Source organism: Pseudophryne corroboree, chromosome 1 (genome assembly GCF_028390025.1).
Source record: "Pseudophryne corroboree isolate aPseCor3 chromosome 1, aPseCor3.hap2, whole genome shotgun sequence".
NCBI classification, from domain to species: Eukaryota; Metazoa; Chordata; class Amphibia; order Anura; family Myobatrachidae; genus Pseudophryne; species Pseudophryne corroboree.
In genome coordinates, this window is record NC_086444.1 from 446,639,924 (window position 1) to 446,660,227 (window position 20,304).

Below are 20,304 nucleotides of genomic sequence, written 5' to 3' on the forward strand. Positions count from 1 at the left end.
CTCACCATGATGCCACAGCCACCTCCCCAGTGGCTTCGCCCCCAGGACTCCTCACAAGGCACCACAGTTCTACCTCAGAGATCCAAATGAGATTATAGCTTGCCCCCTCCGACCTAAAAACATTCTTATGCCCCTTTAAAACACAAGTAAAATACTTATCAATTAGGCTTGCCCATGCAAAGAATATTACAACCCGATGGACTTAACCCCTTTTATGTATAAGGCAAAGCCATATCACCAGGGAAAACACCCATTTTATTTGCAGGCAGAGCCGGCCCTAGGCATAGGCAAACTAGGCAAATGCCTAGGGCATTTGGTATGCCTAGGGGCACAAGCAGCTTCTGCTGATTAAAATGATATCCGGCATGCCTATATTCTGTGTGTGTAACTACGGCTATATCTACATACAAAATGCTACATTACAGTGTATACCTGGAAATCACTGTGACGAAGCATTTCATATGCAGATACAGCCACATTCACACACTGCTTGTGCATTCTAGCCACATAGTAATGCAAATAAGATGAATTTTCATTAAAAAGACACCCGACGTTAGCAGAGCTGTCAGCTGTCTCACGCCAGGCATCTCCTGCTGCATGGATTATTGAGGCAAGATGTATGAGGACACATCTGTATCAAAGCAGAGGCAGAGGTCACAGTGTTAGCCGCCATGTAAGTGCTGTGTGCGAGTGTGTTGTTGTGCAGTAGTGTTTGGCATATGTGTAAGGGGCATTATGTGTGTCATGTCATGTGTATTAATGCATTAATAATGTTTGGCAAATGTGTACGGGGCACTATGTGTGTCATTATGTGTATAAAGGTATTAATAATGTGCGGCATATGTGAAAGGGACATTATGGGGGATATTCAATTGTTTGAAAAGTTGGTTGGGTGTCTGTTTATGCCTGTCTATTAGATAGGAAAAAACACGCCCAACTGACTTTTCAAACAATTGAATACCCCCTATGTGTGTCATTATGTGTATAAGGGCATTACTAATTTGCAGCATATGTGTAAGGGGCACTAAGTATGTCATTATGTGTATAAGGGCATTAATAAAGTGCAGTATATGTGTAAAGGACATTATGTGTATAAGGGCATTAATAGAGGCTGGCATAATATGTAAGGTGCATTATGTTTATAAGGACATTAATAATGTGTGTCATATCTGTAAGGGGCATTACTGTGTGGCATTATGTGTATAAAGGCATTACTAACATGTAGCATTATGTGTATAAGGTGCTCTACTGTGTGGCATAATGTAAAGAAAGGGCACTACTGTGTGGTCTAATGGGAATAAAGAGCAATATTGTGTGGTGTAATGTGAATAAGGAGCAATTCAGTGTGATGTAACATGAATAAGGGGCCCTACTGTGGAGTAACATATATAAGGTAAAGTGGTACTACTGTGTGATGTAATATGAATAAGGGACACTATCACATAATAAAATGTGAATATAGTGCATAATTTGAATTGGGGGTACTATTGTGTGGCCATGCCCCTTCCCAGCAAGAACACACCCCTTTTTGGGCTGTGCGCCGAATGTACGCACTGTTCCTATTTAAAATATAGGGGGTAGGAACACCAAAATGAGGACTGTTATGGGTGAGGGGTGATGGTGCTGGGAAAGAGGTGCAGGGTCAGAGGCGGAACTAGTGGTGGTGCTAGTGGGCACCAGGCAAAATCTTGCCTAGGGCATCATATTGGTTAGGGCTGGCTCTGTTTGCAGGCTATAGGGCTTTTCACCCTGTGATAAATATACCCACAGCATGGAAAGCTTAACTCTCTTACTAAACAGGCACAACCTTCCGTCCTCATTCTCCTATTTCATTGCATTTGTACAAAGAAATCTTATTAACTTGTAATTATACTGTTGGCAATCTGCAGGGGTTTGTATTTCTTGCTAGGGTAAGTATTTTTCCTTATCCACAAAACTGAGCAAATGAGCTATGATATGACAAGACTTGGCAACCAGGCATTCCGATGGGTATATTCCACTGCAAGAGTTCACATATTTCTTCAATTTGGTTCAAGATTCAGACCCTTAAAAACTTGTGAAGACGTTATAATTATCAGCATAATGAGTATATACCCCCACAGGAGAGTGCAGTGATAATTCAGCACTCCGATTGTGGTAATCTGATTACATCTTGAACAATGGCAGATTTTATCTATGGGGCTGCAGGACTACGGGGGTGATTCAGACCTGATCGCTAGTGTGCGTTTTTTGCATCCCTGCGATCAGATAGTCGCCGCCTACAGGGGGAGGGTATATGGTGTGTGTAGGTGTGCGTTCGCTTTTGTAGGAGACTTGCACAAACCTCAGTTTGTGCAGTCTCTGCATTGCCCAGGACTTACTCAGCAGCTGTGTTTGTTTCATGCTGATAAGGGCCGGTGCTGACGTCAGACACCTTCCCTCAAAACGCCTGATCCCTCCTGCATTTCTCCGGACACGCCTATAAAAAAGGTCAGTTGTCACCCACAAATGGCCTCTTCCTGTCAGTTACCTTGCGATCGCCCGTGCAATCGCTTTTTTCGCACCATGCCATCGCTAGGCACCGATGCCTGGTGCAGTCGTCCTACACATGTGCAGTTCAGATCTGATCGCCCGCTGTGTGAAAACGCACAGCAGCAATCAGGTCTGAATTACCCCTTACAGCTCCCCCCAGTAAAACCTGCCACCCACAAGGACTACCTAGCAGTGACAGTGACTTCCCATTGAAAGCACTCCCTGCTAATCACTGTGTCACAGCTCCCCGCCCCAGCCTGAACTCAAATATGCCAACCTGAGGCAGATGGGCGGTCGTGATGTGGGTTTAACTGAGCTGCCACCACACAGCGTATCGAATAGTGCTCTTGCGATCACCAGATACTAAAATCACACTTACAAGATGTAGCATGGGCCTCTCCAGGCACGTGAATTTATTGAGAAAATAACTCCAGGGTTAAGTTACAAAGAAAAACAACAGTAAATAAGTAAGACACACTATTATGAAATATGCACAGTATGACATCAAGGGAAAAAAGGGATAAAGTGAAAAAAAAAGAATCTTACTCTGAGGATTCAGGTCATTCAGAGTAGGGGAGAGGACAAGGAAGCAGATGATGGGACCACTCCTAGCATGAAGCTACTCCCTTGGAGAGTGAACCCTCAGCAGTGTATGCTTCTGGGCCATATAGTTCCACAGCCATTCCTCCCATCATCCCCCATCTTTTCCAGGCTGAGCAAGGATTGTCATTTGTTTTCATAAACTTGTGTAGATACAAATTAGGTGTCTCCAGGGACATGGCTTAATTAGCTTTACCTGTTTGCAGGAACCGGATCTTCCATCCTGTGAGCGGTTTATGGCAGGAGAGGCTGAATGAAAACACTGTAGCTGACACTTTCCCAGCCTGCCTGTCTCCAGGGCCAGAGTAGAGGCTCCCTCACTGTGAAAAGCAAATACTATCCCATGAAGTCCAGTCTTCAATAGATTCTAGTTCACACCTCGTCATGGCTTACACAATGCAGACATAGGGGCATATGTAATAGGGTCAGAGTTTGCCAGAGGTGAGAGATGCCGAACAAACTCGGACATGTTTTTAAAGGGGCAGTCATTAATAAGGCAAAACCATGCCTTGTAAATAATTGCTACTTAAAAAAAAAGTCAGAGTTCGGCTAGCATCCCGCAACTCCAGCAAACTCAAACCCTATTACATATGCCCTCCTAGTTTTGAAATTAGCAAAACAGACATTCATGAAACATGCATTTTGTGAGAACTATAATAAGTCACATCATGGACACGGCTGTGTTATAACTTATAAGACCATTTGTACAGTTACCTAGGGCACTCAGAATGCATCCAGTCATGAAACGTGATTTTGAGGAATCGCTGTAACCCATGGTAACACCACACACTGCCAAACAGGCTGTCCCAGGGATAGGTGTTATCTCCACCTGGGACTGCCAGTCCCGAATGTGAAAGCAGAGAGAGCTCCTCCCATGGGAAGCCACTCCTCTGATATTATGTGAGACTTGCAGACATACAGTGGTAGCTGCTCAATCATTCCTGGAGATAAGTATATGTCAGGTGCTAAAAAAGGGGAGGGGTCAAAAACAAATAACAGACAGAGAGGAAGGGGTGTTTACGCACCCCCCCACCCCCCGCCTGGTATCCCACAGCACACTGAAAATTACCTGTAACAATACCTGAACCTATATGGTAATAACATTTCAGAGAAATTGGTCACATGCGTTTGCAAAGACATGTTTAGCTGCTGAGCTGCATCAAGGCTTCTCCGATATCAGCAGTCCTTACACTACATAATAGCAGTGCCCACGTAGGGCCATGTGATTTGTCTACAGTAAGGCCTCATGAGAAAGGTTCATACAAAAACACATCCAGACAGAGGGCTAGCTTACCTGGGAGCCACCCCTAGGATCTTGTGTTAGCAGGACCAGCATGCCTTCCAAATGCTGCTCCAATTCAATGCCTTCTCACACATGCAGACAAACAGTGATAGCTGCTCAATCATTCCTGGAGATAATTATATGTCAGGTGCTAAAACAGGGGAGGGATCACAAACAAACAGCAGACAGAAGGGGGGGGGTGCTTTTTTATGTGAGACCTATCTGGTTTCTAGGGGCTACAGCCAATGCCTTGCCGCACAGCAGTTAAGCCCCACCCCTGGATTTAGACTCCACCCTCCGACATTGGGGAGGTGGAATCAGCCAAGACGATACAGACCACTCAGCCAGACAGGTAAGGAGTCACCAATAATCTTGGACATCCACTGGACACCTGAGCAGGGCCATAGAGAATTGCACCAGATCTCGGTACTGTACAAAAATATATAATTAAAATATTAATTGCACTAGAGAGTAAGAACTCTGGCACAGTAACACAGATGTCACTGGAAAGATGGTGCCATAGAGGAGGAAGGCTGGAGCTTTCCTTCACAAGGTAAATATACTCGTGGGGGAGCGTAAGTGGGGGAACGCTGGCTCTGGCCCCTTGCTGGGTAATCAGTCGCCCCCCCAACTCAGCACCAGTGGCACTGAGCACCCCAGCAGAGTTTACTGTTGCCTTATTTATTTATGTTTACACATCTTTAATTGTCTGAGCATACTGTATTCAGAACAGAGCCTTGTTTATATTGGTACAAGATATTTTTTTTTTTTTTAAAGTTAGAGTTTTTATTGAGAGTGGTCAGTAATCATAAGGTTAACAAAAACATACTTGTGCAGGTTAGGAAAATAGAACATGAGAACAACCGTTTCACATATCAAGTTAAAACAGTTCTATGACATCATAGATCAACATATATTAGTAATATGCTCCCTGCTAATTTCTAAGCGTGTACTTGACCTGTCTCGTTTTATTTTATAGATATAGTATAAATTTTATACTAAAACTGAGAGTAAACCGTGAAGAGTAAAAGTGAAAGAGAAAAAGAAAAAGCAGGGGGAGAGGACGCTAGAGTATATAGCTCAATAGAGGGAAATCATTGGGACAATTACATATAGGGAGGCAAGAGGGTGGGAGCCGTTCCCTGTATCAATAGGAGAGGGGGAGACAACATAGGTGATAGAGGTATTAGCAGAGTTAGTAGTATTAGCAGCCTCAGCATAGTCCAGGCATCAATAGAGACCGAGCGAGGTACCAAGGAGACCAGATGTTGTGGAACTGGACCACTGTGTTATTTCTTAGGCTTGTAATATATTCCATACTGGCGATATAATTAATCTTGGACATCAGTAATGCCTTAGAGGGTGGTTTGTGGTCTTTCCAGCATTTAGCTATCAGAGATTTTGCCGCCATGCAAAGTAGCATGGCAAGCTTGTCCTGGATTTTGGGTAACATTGGTATGGGGGCATGAAGTAGAGCAGTTTCAGGGGAGAGGTCTAAATTATGTCCGCATGTTTGAGCAACCAGTGCTCCTACCATTTTCCAGAATGGGCGAATCGAGGGGCACGTCCACCATATGTGGTAAAAGGTGCCCTCCCCTCCACAGAGTCTCCAACACATATTTGATGTCGTGGGGTAGATGGAATGCAGTCTGGTGGGAACCAAGTACCACCTGGTGTAGACCTTATAGCATGTTTCCCTGAGTGCCACACTAATAGACGCTTTAGCTATGCGCATTCTGATTTCTTCCCATAGATCGTCTTCCAATGGATGGGAGAGATCTGATTCCCAGGCTAGTTCATGGGGTTCGCGGTCCGGGGGATCTGGGGTCAAGATAGAGTTATATATTGTTGAGATGTTCCCCTTTTTGCCAATTGAATGTAAGCACATATGTTCAAAGGAGGTGGGTGGTTTCAAAGGTGTATTTTTAAGCTGAGATTTGAGAAAACTGAGAATTTGAATGTAATGGTAATGACACGAGGATGGCACACCAAGGCGCTCTTGAAAATCTCCAAACGATATCGGTGCTGAGTGGCCTTTAATATGGATGAATCTCGTGATGCCCTGAGATTGCCATGGGGCCGCTATTTTTCGCTCGCAGCCTGGGGGAAAGGCAGGGTGTCCCCAGATAGGTGTTAAGGGTGAGGGGTGTGAGGATAGATTGTAGGTGCTACAGAGTTTGTCCCATAGTCCCAGGGTGAATTTAATCGTAGGGATTGAATAGGCCGAGGCTGGTCTGCAGGACCTGGGGAGCCATAGAAGTGAGTCGAGGGGGATGCCCTGATATATTGAGTTCTCAATCTCGACCCATTTTCTGTTCCCTTGTGGGGAATGCCAAGACACCATGTGATTTAGGTGACAGGCATTAAAATAAGCCTGAAGGTTAGGGTATCCTAATCCGCCTGAAGTAGCACTTTTAGTCAACAGAGTCCGTCTTAATCGGGATTTACGGTGAGCCCAGATAAATTTGTTGCACAATGATTGCAATGAAGCCAGAGTCACTCGGGGCACCATTATCGGAATGGTCTGAAATAGGTAAAGAATACGGGGAAGAAGATTCATTTTCAGGGCGTTGATTCGTCCAATCCATGAAATGAATAATCTGTCCCATTTGTCCAGGTCTTGGGTGAGAGTTTTAATCATAGGGACATAATTAGCCTGGTATAGGTTGGTATAGGATTTAGTAATGAATATGCCGAGGTATTTGATAGCCAAGGGTCTCCAAAGAAAAGGGAAAGATGAGGTTAGAATCAAATGGGTTTGGGATGGGATATTAAATGCGAGGGCCTCAGATTTGGTGTGATTTATTTTATAACCAGAGAGGGTTCCATATAGGAGTAATTCTTTTTGTAGATTAGGAAGAGAAATCAAAGGGCTGGACAATGTCAGGAGCACGTCGTCTGCAAATAGTGATATTTTGTATGATTTCTGCCCCACTGTAATCCCCCCGATATCTGCATTAAGTCTAATACGGGACGCGAGAGGTTCGATGCATAGAGCAAAAAGTAGGGGTGAGAGAGGGCAGCCCTGACGAGTGCCATTCTTCAAACTAAATCGAGGTGAACTCAGTCCATTGGTCAGTACCATTGATGTAGGGTTGGAATAGAGGGCCTCTATTGCAGTGATGAAGTGTCCATGGAGGCCAAACATTGATAAGGTAGAAAACAAAAAAGGCCAGGATATGCGATCAAATGCTTTTTCGGCGTCTAGCGCCAAGGCAATCGCTGGTGTTTTTGTCGAGTTTATTTGGTGTATCAAATTAATGGTGCGTCTGGTGTTATCCGAGGCCTGACGGCCAGGGATAAATCCCACTTGGTCAGGGTCTATTAATGATGGTAACACAGCATTCAGGCGGGTTGCTAATATTTTGGCAAAAAGTTTGAGGTCGGTGTTTATCAAAGATATGGGTCTGTAATTTGTGCAATGCAAGGGATCTTTTCCGGGCTTCGGAATTACAATAATGCGGGATGTCGTAGTGTCGGTATGTAAGGGCGTGCCTCGTAATATTTTATTAAATAGGGAGACCATATGGGGAACGAGTTGAGGGGCGAAGGTCTTATAATACACCATCGGATAGCCATCCGGGCCAGGTGCTTTGGAGGGTTTCTGGGTTTTCAGTGCCGCTTCAACTTCCTCAACAGAAATATCAGCATTGAGAGTAGAGTTAGTTGCATCGTCTATACGAGGAAGAGCGCATGAATCTAAATACTGTTGTATCTGGTCGGCTTGTGCTAGGGGGTCGGACGGGGGATCTAGGTTATAAAGTGTCCTGTAATAGTCAAAAAAGATACTATTAATTTTTTTGGGGTCGTAGGTAATGTTGCCTGAAGGTTGTCTGATAGTATGGATGCATTGGTTAGCCTTTTTGGCACGCAGTTGGTTAGCTAATAAAGTATGTGCCTTGTTACTTTTATCGTAAAACGATTGATTAGCCCATCGAAGCGAGCGCTCAATATTCTCCGCCAAGAGAGATTGTAGGTCATCGCGTGTTTTAGAAAGTTCGGCTAGAGTTTTTTTAGAGTATGTGCGTTTATGTTCCTGGTCCAATGTTGCAATCTTATCGGTTAATAGGGCGATTTGGTTTTCTCGGTTTCTCTTACGGCGGGATGCAAATTGGATAATGGATCCCCTGATGACCGCCTTATGGGCTTCCCATATAGTGGCTATACTGCAGTCACCCTCTACGTTAGTCGTAAAATATTCTCTAAGCTCTGTTTTAATCAAGTCCTGAAACTTAGGGATCTTCAATAGCGTCTCGTTTAGTCTCCATGTCGGTCTGCCGTCAGGTATGTCGAAAATGTCAAATGTCGCGGTTAAAGCCGCGTGATCTGTCCAGGTAAGTGGGACTATCGAAGAGAAGCGAGCGGTGCGGGAGAGAGGTGCACAACTCAAGAACAAATCAATACGAGAGTACACATCGTGCGGATTGGAGTAGAAAGTATAGTCCCTGGTGGTCGGGTTAAGAAATCGCCAGACGTCGAACAAACCAGCCTCGGCCATGCCCCTATGTAATGCGGAGGAATTCGGGGTTTGACTACTACGCAAGGGTCCGGACCTATCCATGCCCGTGAGAGCCATATTGAAATCTCCACCAACGAGTACTTTGCCTCGTCTGTATGAGTAGAGGTCATGGAAAAACTTGCGAAAGAATTTGGATTGGGCAGTGTTTGGAGAGTACAGATTAGCCAAGGTAACCTCCTCGTGTCCGATTTTTCCCCTCACCATTACATAGCGACCTTCATTGTCGTGTTTACAGTCTATGAGTTGGAAAGGAATGGACCCCCTTATTAAGATAGCCACCCCATGTTTTTTAGCTGTATGATTGGAATACCAGGCCATAGGAAATTGTTTAGATGTCAGGGAGGGATGGGAATCTGATTTCAGGTGTGTCTCCTGTAAGAAAATCACGTCACCTTTTAATGCTTTGAGAGATCTGTGGAGATGAGAACGTTTCTGGGGAGTGTTCAGCCCTTTAACGTTAATGGACAGGCATTTTAGTGGCATGATTGAAACTGAAGAGGGAGTAATTCGCTGGAAATCCCCCGGGACCCGGACTATGCGTACTGCAAACGGGGTCTAAGAAAGGAGGGGAACAGAAGAAAGAGGAACAAAAAAGAATAAAGCAGACGTAGTATCCAGCAGGCAGGATACTCGGCTGCCAAAATTGAGCTCTCAGAGAAAAGAAAGATGAGAGCCCACTGGTGGGATACAAATGCAATATAACAGACGAGGGTGTTAACCCTCTATACTTGTTAATAACTTTAATCCCTAAGATTCGGGGGAGGAGGTATCAAGATAGAGCACTGATGCCCCCCACCCGGAACCACTAATATACAGAGTGGGCGGACCGTTTTGTAGCAAACTAGGTTCTCTTTATACCCCATGGACGGGATATTCCCTAATATAGAGCACTTATAACATAAATTATCATATAACCAATAGTATCAAAGTAGTGATAATACTAGAGCAAGTGGTAAGATCGCCGGACAGGTCGGCGGCCCGAGACACCCCACACGATATCGGAAAAGGATTAAATCCATTATTCTCTCTATATGGCAATGTCTCCAAGCCGCCGACCAGCCCACCGAGATAGCAACATAGCCTTGCTTGAGGTATAAATGTCCGCCAGCAAGAACCTTCTAAAAAGAAAATAAATGGACATTAGCGTGCGGAGCGGGACCTACAACAAAGCTTACATAGCATTTGAGCAAGAATGAGAATAACATTGAGTATATTAAACGTTACTAAAACATTGAAATTAAACGAAAGGAACGTCATGTCTATGAGGTAGCAGCTGGAGACAGCTGCAACTTTCGAAGCAATTTGTTTCCATCATCAGGAGAGCGAATGGTGTGAATTTTGCCATCAATCTCCACAATGAGGCGGAAAGGGAATCCCCAGCGATATTTATATCCATTGTCCCGTAATGTGGAAGTGATAGCGCGTAAATCGCGTCGTTTAGCAATGGTCACCGGTGATAGGTCTTGATAGATCTGAAGCCGGGATTCTTCGAATAAGATTGAGGTTGAGTTTCTGCACGCCAGAGTGATACTGTTCTTAATCTTGGAGGACAGAAATCGGAGGATAACATCGCGGGGTGGTTCCGAGTCCTTCGGTTTAAGTCTCAGGGCGCGATGAGCTCTTTCTATCGAGATGGTAGAATTTGAAAGCGACGGGACCAGGTGTATAAACAAGCGTTGGAGGTATGGTTCCAATTCGGAGGCTGTGATAGATTCAGGGACATTGCGGATACGCAAATTGTTCCGTCTTTCGCGATTTTCACTATCCTCGACTTTATCTTTAAGAAGTTCCAGTTCGCTGGATAGGTAACTCATGTCTTCACCTACTTGTTTGTGAAAATTTTGTTGATGATCCACCCGTGCTTCCAGTGCGGTAGTGCGAGAGTCCAGTGTCGCCATATCAGACTTTAATTCTCCAATCGCTGTCTGGAGAGCTGTCGTAAATGAATTCTTAAGATCTAGTATCATGTTCTGGAGAGATTGAATGTCCGCCTTAGTTGAGGGTGCATCCGTCTGGTCCATGGTGGATGTAGGCATCGGTGAGGATGGAGATGAAGCTTCTGACGGTTTTTCCCGGCGTGAGAAGTGTTGTGATATATCTTGTGTAGCTCCTGATTTTTTTGCTCTGGTGTTCGCTCTGCTCATAATATCTGGTGAACGGAGAACGTCCTTTTAAGGAGTGATAACAAGGCTGGTCCCCCTGGATGTTACGTATTCAACAGTTGGTCCGGGTGGGGGGGAAGTCAGGCATTCGTGAAATTACATCATTTATAGGACTTAAGTCCTATTAATCTGTGAAAGCAATGAGAGGAGTTCACGGGAGAGCGTCCTGAGTCACCATACACTTTTCCGTGGTTGTATGGGATGTAGTGTAGGAGATATAAAATAGCAGCTGCGGAGGTGAGGTTTTAATTTAATTCTGTCAAAATAGGAAGATAATTTCCTCACAGCACCTGTAGGGGCAGCATAGGGTATATAAGGTAAGATGAGCCTGTTCTGCCACCTCCAAGATGGCCGCTGTCAAAAGTGAATGGGGTGCTCTTTTATGAGTTTTCCCGGCTTTGCCCCCAGGCTTTTGTTTGATGCTGGGTGTCCCCAGGCCTCTCAGCAACCTCCGCTCACCTCCCCCCGTTCACCGCCGCGGTCAGCAGGCGTTGTGCAGTGGTGTAGCGCCTGAGTTCCGTCAGGCGCCACATCCAAGATGGCCGCCGCCACCGGAGCTCCTCGAGGACGTTCGGCTCCGGCCCCGCTTGTTCAGGGACACTTATCTGTGTCTCTGCAGCTCTGTCAAGGTCCTCCAGGTAAGGGGAGTTCAGTGTGGAAGCGGGGAAGGCCGGGAAGCAGCGTTTTGGCGGCCGGGCGGCGGGTGATCTCGGGCGGGGATGGTAATAAATTTAGGCCCCGGCTTCACCTCCCTGGGAAGGCCACAACCTGCAAGCACAGGGCGAGCCCGTGCTCCGGCTCTGCAGCTCACTCCCTGGGTGCCCTAGTCGACAGGGGCAATTGTGGGGTGGTATGGGGGGGATGCAGGTGGGGTAAAAGTTATTTTTAGGGGTTATTTTATTTTAATCCAGCAGGAGCTCTCTGTATGTACTGCCTCTCAGTCAGGCCTCAAGCCACGCCCCTCGGTACAAGATATTTTATCACTTGAAAATGTATCTGCAAATTACTCTGGAAGGTAGGTCAACAGGGATAAGGCTGACAGTGAATAGGTCGACCACTATTGGTTGACATTGACATGGTCGACACAGGAAAAAGGTCAACATGGGGCAGGTCGACACATGAAAATGCTGACATGCCATTTTTATATTTTGGGGGGATTTTTTAACTTTCAGTGTCAGTGCTGCTGGAAACAGCATCCCTATGAATCTTCCAATGCTGTAAACAGGAGCACAGTTTGATGACCTGGCTTACTTGTTTACACTGCCCCTTAATCCCGGTCCTTCCCGGAACCAACCTTGCATGATAGCTAGGTTGGATTACCCGATCTCTAGACCTGGATTAACCCTTTTCCACTGAGCCCCAACGTGGGTTATCACAGCAATAACTCAGGTTTTAGCAGCAGTGGAAAAGGATGATTGTTTAATCTACGTATACAGCAGCAGGCCTCTTCTAAGATTTTCACCAATTGAAATTTCAACTGTTCAATTTGGCACTTAATCAAACTAATTTAATTGCCTAATAATGGCGTCACAACAGGGGTGCTGCCTGCACCCGGGTGTTACCCGCCAAGGTCCAATTCTCGGTGACAGTAGCGGAGTGCTGCCCTGTGACATTACACGCAGCACCCGGCTCCTGTCACTGTGTAGGAGCCGACACTTCACTCACACTGGTCTCTGGGAACAGCCGGCATCCCCAGGACCCCCGGAGTGATGAAACGGGGGGTTTGGGACACAAAGCCACACCCACAACCCACGAGGCCATGCCCATTACACGTGAGGCCACGTGGCACAAGGTATCCTCCTGCACAGGGTCTCACCATCATTAGTGATGCTTCTGTTTCCTAATACATGAATAAGACTTTCATTGCCTTCAAAACCATGGGCGTCATTCAGATCTGATCGCTGGGCTGCTAAAATTGTAGCCCGGCGATCAGATAGTCACCGCCCAAGGGGAGTATATATTCGCTGTGCCAGAGTGCGATCGCATGTATACACGGAGCTGTAAAAAATCCCTCAGTCAGCGGACAGCTGGAAAACCATCTAATGATTTTTCCACTGTGTGCAGTCTGTGCGCAGCCCAGGACTTACTTCTACAGTGCAATCAGAACGGGCTGACGTCACACACCCTCCCTGAGAATGCCTGCGTTTTCCAGACACTCCCAATAAACAGTCAGTTACAACCCACAAACGGCTTCCTCCTGTCAATCACCTTGCGAACACCCATGCGATCAGATTTTTCGCATCATCCCATCAATGACAAAGCCCTTGAAGCCCTTTGTTGCTGTCCGACGTGCGTGCGCGAGCATACGTATGCGCAGTTAGTTTCTCATCGCCCGCTGTGCGAAAACGCGCAGCGGCTATCAGATCTGAATAACCCCCCCCATGTACCTAACATCTTCTTTAGTGGATACCACATCTGAAACAAAATGATTTTATTGTATTAAATGATGTGTGGAATATACTTTAAAAGTGTTTATTTGTGTCATTGTGTAAACTCTAATGCATTATACACACTATAAATACATAGCCTTTTCATTGCATGCTACAAAAGTATTTATCACACCAAACCAAAGTTAATAAATTGTGTATGCATATTTAAAAAAAAAACAATGGGGGTCATTCCGAGTTGATCGCTAGCTGCCGTTGTTCGCAGTGTAGCGATCAGGCTAAAAATCAGCATTTCTGCGCATGCGTATGGGCCGCAGTACGCACGCGCAAAGTACTTTCACACAAAAATATGCAGTTTTACACAAGGTCGTGCAACGCTTTTCAGTCGCTCTGCTGATCGGTGAGTGATTGACAGGAAGTGGGCAGGGACGTGCAGGCAGGGGAGGCAGTGCCTCCCCTGTCATACTGATTAAAATAATACAAAGATATATATACATATTCTGTGTCATATAAATCTTCTTTGTATTATTCTGATCATTTAGGCTGTGAAAATGCAGGCAGCTGTGGATGGGAGGCAGCGGGAGCAGTGCCTCTGGCTGTCAATAATAAAGTGGCTGAAGCGGGAGGGCGGGGCCAAGCCACCTGCAGAAAAAGAAAAGCCCATTCAAAAAAATGAGAAGAGGCAGCTCTAACTCTGCCTCAATGACAGGGCTGTCCCCTCAGCCTATATACAGAGCACGCCCCTGCCCCTCTCTGACTCTCCCCTCTGTCTATCATTCTGACAATGCCCCTTTCCTCCAATCACCTCTCCCATACACGGAGAGGAGGTCTGTGAGGATCTGGCTTTGAATGTGGGTGACTAGCATGTTTCCCGAGGCTCCCCTCACCTGTAATTTTAACACAGCCACAGTACATACAGTTTTGTGTTGAAGCTGCAGCAGTGCAGCTTATCCTCCGGCCAGTGTGATGAGCTCCAATCAGCTGGCCACATAACATCAGCCCAGCCCGAGGCAGAGGCACCCAACCTGCCAGAGCAGGGGCTGGTGGCACCCCCTACCCCTCTCATCACAGCTCCTTTCCTGTCCGGCACTCAGTTTGTTATGGGGTGGACCTTGCACACAGAAACTCTGGCAGGTAAATGCAATTTAGATGTAATATATGGATTAGTTACTGCATTTGTGTGGCTGAGCCAGTAGTGTAGTGGTTAGGCATGCTGGCTGCTAATCCAGAGGTGCTAGGTTCAATCCCCACTATGTTATTTTAACCATAACAATCTGCTATAGGCATCAGTTAGGTTGAATGCTGGAGGACATGGCTTTGATTCCCAACTAGGGTGAAATGTTTCTATTTATTTAACAGAATGTTGTTTTCGATAACTTTTAATATTCCAAACAAAACACACTTAAGGTCCATACACACTTAACGATATAATAAGCGACGTCGCTCATTTTCCCCCTCCTTGAGCGACGTCGCTCACTTAACGATATAATGAGCGACGTCGCTCATTTTCCCCCTCCTTGAGCGACGTCGCTCATTATATCGTTAAGTGTGTATGCCGCCAGCGACGACTGATGCGCGGCCCCGCGGGTCGGCAACGATCGTCGCTGTCGGTAGGGCATGCATGAAGGATGTGGACTGTCGTCCACGACCTTCATGCAGGGCTGGCGGGGGCGTGACGTCACTGAGCGATATGAGCGGTCATATCGCTCAGTGCGTACAGGCGGCCGCCGACCGGCCGGCCCGGGAGGGGGAGACGTTAGACGATGTCGCTCACAGAGCGACATCATCTAATGTGTATGGGCCTTTACTGCAAGTAGTTTGGTTGCCTAATGGTTAGGTGTGCTGCTTTACAATGCTGTGGTCATGGGTTTGATTCTTTGCAAGGGTATGCATTTTTTTTATTCTGAATTGATTATTAAAATATAGTTTATGTCTCTAAGACATTATACATTATATTATTTTCTGTTGTGAAGGATTTCTGCCCCTCCCCCCCAAAAAATAAAACAAAAATAAATAAAAGTCTAAATACGCCCCTGGGTGGTACTGCATTGAGGACTGTTTGTGCTGCATGTCCCTAGAGGCGGAGGATGATATGCAGGGGAGCTCCATAAGAGCACAGCCTGGGTAGAGTATGACAAGCATGGACAAGGGCATAATTTGGCCGGTTCCCTACCTCAGTATGAGTATACTTACCATGGTATGGAAAAGTGGGTCTCTCCTCCTCCGCAGCGCCATCTTCCCAGTTACAACTTTGGGAAGATGGCAGCGCACAGTGCGCCATATTCCAAAATATCACAGGTAAGGTGTGGTACTGTATATGAAGTAAATCCGGTGGATACTAGCCAGTGCCTCCCCAGCCATTGACGTCACTGGAAGTGGGTGTTTCTGGGAGGTAACTGAGCGTTTTCCGAGAGTGTGCTAAAAAACGCAGGCGTGTCAGGTAAAAACGCAGGCGTGCCTGGGGAAACGGGGGAGTGGCTGGCCGAGCGCAGGGCGTGTTTGGACTTCAAAGCAGGAACTAAACTGTCTGCAGTGATCGCAAGAAAGGAGTAGGTTTGGAGCTACTCAGAAACGGCATGAAAAGATTTTCAAGCAGTTCTGCTAATCTTTCGTTCGCTATTCTGCTAAGCTAAGATACACTCCCAGAGGGAGGCGGCCTAGCGTTTGCACTACTGCTAAAAGCAGCGAGCGAGCGATCAACTCGGAATGAGAGCCAATATACTTTGATATAATTTGATTGTTTTTTTATGTATTGTCTATATATACAGTTCAGATATATTACATAAATGATGTGTTACCTGTTTGCGGTGCACAAATATGTGTCCTCTAAAAAATTATATGTATAAAAATGTATTGTACTGTATATATAAAACTGCTAAACTACAATAATATGCATTATACATGAGGGGTGCCTCCATTTGCCAGTGTGATTTTCTACTGGGGATGGCAGTGACTCAAAGTATATGCCATCAAGGGGATGTAAGTGCAAGTCAGTGCAAGTCATTGATGTTGAATGGTATCTTAAAATATATATTTATATCTTACAGAAATAAAAATACAGAAAAACCCGCAGGTACTTATCCATCGGGATTGGTATGAAATACCTCCAATCACAATGCCGACGTTCAAAATCCCGACACCTATTGACCGATGGTCAAAATCCCGACAAGGTCAAAATCACAACATGGACAAAATACCGACATTTAAAATACCGACAAGGTCAAAATACCGACATGTAAAATGCCGACAGGTCAAAATACTGACATGCTTTTTTTTGTTGGTTTTTGTGTGTATGTCGACATAAGTCAACATGGATACCATATAAAGTGTACCATGTCCCCTCGCATGGCTCGCTGCGCTCGCCATGCTGCGCTCTGCACACTATTATATTCCCCCCTCCAGGTCCACTGGGATGGTAAAGTATGAACAAGTCGGTTTCAATTAAAAAAATCATGAAAAACTCATGTCGGTATTATGACCTGTCGGCATTTTACATGTCGGTATTTTGTCCATGTCAGGATTTTGACCTTTTCGGGATTTTCACCATCGGTCAATTGGTGTCGGGATTTTGAACGTCGGGATTTTGTTTGGAGGTAAACTGACTGCATTCCTATCCATCATGCAGTACCATCAGGGAGGTGTCTGATTGGCTCCAAATTTATTCTGCAGCAGGACAGCAACCCCAAACATACAACCAACGTCATTAAGAACTATCTTAAGAATAAAGAAGAACCAGGAGTTCTGGAAGTGATGATCTGGCCCCCACAGAGCCCTGATCTCAACATCATCGAGTCTGTCTGGGATTACATAAACAGACAGAAGGATTTGAGCAAGCCTACATCCACAGAAGATCTGTGTGTTACGAGACAAGCTCTCGCCGCTGCGGATCTGGGGATCCGTCCGTTTCCGGCGCGGTTGACTGCGGTGCTGTTTGACCGCATGGGGACGCGGCACGGTCAGCGGTGGAAGTGACGCGGCTTCCAGGAGTCAGGAGTGAGGATCTAGTGGCCTAAAGAAATATGAGACTGCGCTTTGACTTAAAAATATATTTATATATTAATACATTAAAAATGCACTACAATACATAGATACCGGCCAGTATCCTAATACACATATATTACATATAAAAAATGTTATATAGTATAACACCACTACAGCAATATATTCCAAATCGTCCTATAATAGGATAATATATTAGTAGCAGTACCGAATGAGATTTCAAATAAAAAGTAAAGCTGGAAGTAGATAAAGACAACCTTTCTGTCAAACTGACAGGTGACACACCCCCTTGCTCCTAGGCTCCACTCCCTTTAATATTAAATGATAGTGTTTTATATCGCTTTAATATAAAATTTTATATAAAATTTTATATAAATTTATAGTGTTCGATATTAAACCGTATTAAAAATTGTCGCGTAACAACAGTCGCAGAGTGTCACGCAACACCAGTCGCAGAATGTCACGCAACGCAGCGCGTCAAATCAAGCGGATGAAAGATGCATATTACACAGTGTTAAAACCAGGTAGTTTTAGCGGCATTGATAAATATTATTGGTCGATTAAAAATAAATGTAAAAGATCCGACGTAAGAAAGTGGTTACAAGAACAAGACGCCTACACGCTGCACAAGCCAGCAAGAAAAAACTATAAAAGGAACATGATTTGTGTATCGGGTATAAACCAACAGTGGCAATGCGATTTGGTCTCGCTGATAGATTTGTCAAAATACAACGATGGCGTTAAATACATATTAACAATCATCGATATATTCAGTAAGAGGGTGTGGGGTGAAAGTCTGACCGCTAAGAATGCAGCAACAGTCGCTAATGCTTTTGAAAAAATATTCCAGCGCGGTGATGTGCCGATGAAGCTACAAACCGATAATGGTAAAGAGTTTCTAAACAGAAACCTAAAAAAGGTGTTAGAAAAATACGGTATAAAACATTTCACGACCAATAACGATGTGAAAGCGGCTGTTATAGAGCGCTTCAATAGGACTTTAAAAACACGCATGTGGCGCTATTTCACGGCAAAGAATACCTACAGATATATAGACGTTTTACAAGACTTCATACGCAGCTATAATAACACATACCATAGAACGATTAAGTGCGCTCCAAACGATGTGAATGACTCTAACGCATTGAGTGTCTTCAAAACGACCTACGGTGATTACTTTAGAAGTAAGAAAGCCCCCGTTTGTTTAGGAATCGGTGACCACGTCCGTATTTCTAAATATAAGGACATATTTCAGAAAGGTTACGAACATAGCTTTTCTGAGGAGATTTTTGTTGTACATAGTGTGAACACTAAAGGGCTTAAACCGCTTTATAAGTTGGCAGATCTGTACGGTGAAGTTATAACAGGTAGTTTTTACCCCGAAGAGCTTCAAAGCATACCAAAAAACTATAACAGAGTTTACAAAGTGGAAAAGATTTTAAAAAATAAGACGGTCAGAGGCCGTAAATACGCGTTAGTCAAGTGGCGCGGGTACCCCGCAAAATTTAACAGTTGGGTCGCAGCATCGGTGATAAAAGACATATAAAGATCATCAGTATCTAAACAAGACGAGCGATGGATGACAAGTCGTTCTACATAACCTTACCCAGCAACGCATCGGCTGTTACCTTCCCGCAAAATAAGATTTCTAACTATACGACAAAGTTGGCTAAACCGATAGACTTAAATGGCGAATGGGAAGTGGCACTTACTGAGATACAATACCCGCATACGTGGAATACATTGGATTTACAAGATTGTAGACTGCAATTATCATGGGATGGAACGGCGGACCAGCCGGTGGCGAGAGTCGCGAGTTTGTGCATTAAACCCGGTTTTTATGAAACAATCGAGGCGTTACTGAACATAATCAACGCTGAAATTGTACAACTGAAACTGGACGTTGGATTAAGACTAACGTATGATCCATTTGCACGCGTTGTAACATGCGACAGTAAACTGTTGTATCAAATCCACGCCGGTTCTAAGCTGACATGGATACTGGGTTTACAGCCTAAAACTAATATTTCTAAACCATGCGCCGACATCAAAGGCGGCCAATATACGATGTACGTGTACACAGACATTATCGAACACCAACGGGTCGGGGATAGTTATGTGCCGCTACTTCGCACTGTTGAAATGAAGGGTTATAACAATGAGGTTGTCACAATACGATACGAGAAACCCGATTACGTACCATTGTGCAAAACACATTTTGACACGATAGCCATAGAGATAAAGAACGACCAAAACGAGAACATGGCATTTAAGTTTGGGAAAGCGATCGTGAAGCTACACTTCAGACGCCGCAAAACTGAATTTTATTAACTAAGCAGAATGGTCGCTGTTAAAAATTATGGCGATCCGGGACTCTATGCGCAATATTATAAATCTCAAGCCGGTAATGGATTACCAGGTTTTCACGGCAGCGCATACATGTACGGCTGCGGTTTAGGCGGTATTTTTCGAAGTCTTTTCAGAAAAGCTGTTCCTCTTTTCCGGAGAGGTTTAGAGTTGGCTAAACCTCATGTGAAGACAGCTGTTCGTAATATAGCGAAAGATGTTATCGGGCAAGCCACAACGGCCGTGGTGAATAAGATACACGAGGCGAACCAAGCAAAGCAAGACGGTTCAGGACTAATATATACAAGAAAAGGCGTGTCTAAAAGAAAACGGAAGCGTATGATAACGCTTCCGCCTTGGGACATACCCTTTTTAAATAAAAAACAGAGACGACGCAACTCAAAGAAGAAGAGAAAGCCGAAGAGCGCCGTTGGTGATATTTTTTAAACATGTCTTTCATACACCACGAATCCGTTGAATGTGCAAAAACAGAGCTGG